This window comes from Mustelus asterias, chromosome 29 (genome assembly GCF_964213995.1).
Source record: "Mustelus asterias chromosome 29, sMusAst1.hap1.1, whole genome shotgun sequence".
In the NCBI taxonomy this organism is placed as follows: Eukaryota; Metazoa; Chordata; class Chondrichthyes; order Carcharhiniformes; family Triakidae; genus Mustelus; species Mustelus asterias.
The window spans coordinates 4,950,017-4,954,420 of NC_135829.1; positions in this window are offsets into that span (position 1 = coordinate 4,950,017).

Here is a 4,404-nt window from a genome sequence, read left to right on the forward strand (position 1 = left end):
TTCACCCAATGTGACCAGTCACCCTTTTAGCATAGGGCAGTTACTGCAGGGCAATTCATGGGGAGAGGGGCAGGTATTAGAGGAAGAGTTGGAATATGAGATGTTTTGCCCTATTCACATTGAGCAAGGAGAGCTGGGATGTCTTGGGCTCTCCATTAGCGGAAAAAAAAAGAGATAATCTGGTTATTAACACATTGCTGGTTGCAGGACTGGCTGGCGCCTACAATTTCTTTGTTAGTGGACTGGCTTTCTTGCCAAACTACAATGGCTACACCTCAAAAGTACTTAAGTTGGTTGTGAATCGCTCTGAGTCACCCAATGGTTGTGAAAGGCACTATATTAATGCAGTGAGGTTGAATGTCCATCTGCAATGGACAATTAGCTGAAGGGCGGCTGACCATTGAGTTACAGAATCGTACAGCACAGAAAAGGCCTTTCGGCCCATTGAGTCTGCACCGACAATAACGACCATTAAAGGCGCGCTAATCCCATTTTCCAGCGCTTGTCCCATATCCTTGAATGTTTTGATATTTCAAGTGCTCATCCAAATCCTTTTTAAAGGTTGTAATGATCCCAGTCTCCGCTACCTTCCCAGGCCGTTGCATTCCAGTTTCCCACCATCCACTGAGTAAATTTTTTTTTCTCAAATCCCCTCTGAATCTCCTGCCCCTCACCCTAAAACTATGCCCCCCCCCCCCTTCAAGATTTGATCCCCCTCAACCAAGGGGAACAGTTGCTTTTAAGTTTAGGATTATTTATTATTGTCACAAGTAGCCTTACATTAACACTGCAATGAAGTTACTGTGAAAATCCCCTAGTCGCCACACTCCTGTTCGGGTACACTGAGGGTGAATTTAGCATGGCCGATGCACCTAACCAGCACGTCTTTCAGAGTGTGGGAGGAAACCGGAGCACCCGGAGGAAACCCACGCAGACATGGGGAGAATGTGCAAACTCCACACACAGTGACCCAAGCTGGGAATCGAACCCAGGTCCCTGGCGCTGTGATGTGGAGATGCCGGCGTTGGACTGGGGTGGGCACAGTCTCACAACACCAGGTTAAAATCCAAAAGCTTTGGCAAAGGATCCTCTGGACTCGAAACGTCAGCTCTTTTCTCTCCTTACAGATGCTGCCAGACCTGCTGAGATTTTCCAGCATTTTCTCCTTTGGTTTCAGATTCCAGCAGTATCTGCAGTAAGCTGCTTTTAGTAAAGTCCAAAAGGTTTATTTGGTATCACGAGCTTTCAGAGTGCTGCTCCTTCATCAGGTGATTAATGTGCACCGTGAGGCAGCAATGCTAACCACTGAGCTGCCCCTAAATTGCCCCTTCGTGTCGGACGCATTAACAGGGCTTAAGGGGATAGGGGGTGGGATTGTTGTCGGTGCAGGCTCGATGGACCTCCTTCTGCACTGCAGCGGGTGGGGTGTTATGTGAGTGTGGGGTGTGGGGGTGAGTGGGTGGGGGTATGGGGGAGCAGGTATGTGGGGGAGAAGGGGGTGTGTGGGGAGAGGGGGGGGTGTGTGGGGTAGGTGGGTGTGGCGTAGGGGTGTGGGGGAGAGGGGTGTGTGGGGGGAGTGGGGAGTGTGTGGGGGAGAGGGGAGTGTGTGGGGGAAGAGGGGTGTGTGGGGGAGAGGGGGGCGTGGGGGGAGAGGGGGGTGTGGAGGGAGAGGGGGTGTGTGGGGGGAGAGGGGGGGAAGAGAAGGGGTGTGGAGGGAAGGGGGGGTGTGGGGGAGGAAGAGGGGAGCTGTGGCGGGGAAGAGAGGGGGTGTGGGGGAGAGGGGGGTGTGGGTGGGGAGGGGGTGTGTGAGGGAAGAGGGGGGTGTGTGGGGGGAAGAGGGGGGTGTGTGGGGGGAAGAGGAGGGTGTGTGGGGGAAGAGGGGACGTGTGGGGGGTGTGTGGGGGAAGAGGGGTGTGTGTGGGGGAAGAGGGGGTGTGTGTGGGGGAGAGGGGTGTGTGTGAGGGAAGAGGGGGGGTGTGGGGGGAGAGGGGGTGTGTGTGGGGGGAAGGGGGGCGTGTGGGGGAGGGGGGGTGTGAGGGAAGAGGGGGGTGTGTGTGGGGGAAGAGGGGGGTGTCTGAGGGAAGAGGGTGTGTGTGGGGGGAAGAGGGGGGTGTCTGGGGGAAGAGGGGGTTTGTGGGGGGGAAGAGGGGGGTGTGGGGAAGAGGGGGGGTGTGTGATGGAAGAGGGGGGTGTGTGGGGGAAGAGGGGGGTGGTGTGTGGGGGAAGAGGGGGGTGTGTGTGGGGGAAGAGGGGGGTGTGGGGGAAGAGGGGGGGTGTGTGATGGAAGAGGGGGGTGTGTGGGGGAAGAGGGGGGGTGTAGGGGAAGAGGGGGGTGTGTGTGAGAGAAGAGGGGTGTGTGTGTGTGGGGGGGTGAGGGGTTGTGTGTGAGGGAAGAGGGGTGTGTGTGTGGGGGGGAGGGGGGTGTGTGTGAGGGAAGTGTGTGTGGGGGGGAGACTATTAAATGAAAACCCTACTTTCCCAGCACTGAGCAGATTAAGTGCCAGTTTAAAACTCAGTGTCCAGCCTGTCTATATTATTGAGCGTGCCTGTGTTATTTTCTCTCTGGTGATATACAATATAGGCTGGTGTGTGTGTGTATGGTCTCACACCCATGTTAGATGACCTGGGGAGGGCTATCCAGCAGCGCCCCTGCTGGTGTTGCTCTGCGGTGCAAGACTCAGGAGCTCGGGGAGAAGACTGCAGCACATATCATCTGATTTTTTCAATCACCCCCCAGCTTTTACATCAAGCAGGTAAACAAAAAAAAACTATATTTGCATCCCTTTCCTTTAATGCATGCATCTTTTGCTTCTGAGAAAACATATGCCTTTCTGTTTTAATTGCACTTTTTTTTGGGTGGGGGGCAAGTGGGGGGGAGGGGGGGGGGGCATTGATTGAGTTCCAGTCTAATTTTCAATAATTAAACCACTCATAATAACGCCGGTAGAATTGTATGTTTTAAAAAGAAATAAGACCTCTGCTTTCTGGCTTACGCAGCTCCCTCCTTTACATCACTAAGTGCCTCTCACTCGCATTGTTTATGAGCTGTGGCTCTGTAAATATACTTTACATGTTTTCAAAGAACATTTTTTTTATTTTAAAAAGGCGACAGCGAGTTGATGTGGATTAACCTCCCCCTTTCCTCCTCCCTCTCTGCTGAGATCAAACCTCGCTTCTCTTCCCATTTTATTTCGCAGTTCAGGGGGACATTGGAAAAATCCACGCATCTGGAAATGTGTTGGAACAAGACAGATGTGCAGTCTTTAAAAAACGCAGCAGTGCGAATTAACAAGGTTATTATATCACCCCCCCGCCCTCCAAATAAAACAGGCATTATTTGCCAACTCTGTATTTTCAATGAAGGGTGTAAATTAAGAAGGAAAAGAGAGTGGATTTGATGGGAATTGGGAGGGGGGCTTGTTTTGCCCTTTGGGGAAAAGGGGGTGTTTTTTTTGGTTTATATTGGGATTTTATTGATTGGGCAAGGCAGGTTGTAAATGTGTGTCTGTGTCTCAGTCTCTGTGCCCTCCTCAACCTCTCTGAATGAGGCGCATCAGCGACTCCAACCATTCGGTGCTGTAACCTGTGCCTCCCCAGCCACTGTGCAGGCAATCTCTGGAGATGCTGGGGAAGGATATGTGTGTGGGGAGAGGGAGAGTATGGGGGAAGGGGGGGGGGGCTGTGGGTGAGGTGGGGGAAGGGGGTGTGTGGGTGAGGTGGGTGAGGGGGTGTGTGTGAGGTGGGGGAAGGGGGGTGTGGGTGAGGTGGGGGAAGGGGGTGAGGGGGGGAAGGGGGGGAAGGGGGGGTGTGGGTGAGGGGGGGGAAGGGGGTGAGGGGGGGGAAGGGGGGAAGGGGGGTGTGGGAGGGGTGAGGTGGGCGAGGGGGTGTGTGTGAGTGGGGAAGGGGGTGTGTGGGTGAGGGGGGTGTGTGTGGGTGAGGTGGGGGAAGGGGGGGTGTGGGTGAGGTGGGGAAGGGGGGTGTTGGTGAGGTGGGTGAGGGGTGTGTGTGAGGTGGGGGAAGGGGGGGGTGTGGGTGAGGGGGTGTGTGGTGGGTGAGGTGGGGGAAGGGGGGGTGTGGGTGAGGTGGGGGAAGGGGGTGTGGGTGAGGTGGGGGAAGGGGGTGTGTGGGTGAGGTGGGGGAAGGGGGGGTGTGGGTGAGGTGGAGGAGGGGGGTGTGGGTGAGGTGGGGGAAGGGGGGTGTGTGGGTGAGGGGGGGGTGTGGGTGAGGGGGGGGTGTGGGTGAGGTGGGTGAGGGGGTGTGGGTGAGGGGTGTGTGGGTGAGGGGGGTGTGTGGGTGAGGGGGGGTTGTGTGGGTGAGGGGGGGTGTGGGGTGAGGGGGGTGTGTGTGGGTGGGGGGTGTGTGTGGGTGAGGGGGTGTGTGTGGGTGAGGGGGGTGTGTGTGGGT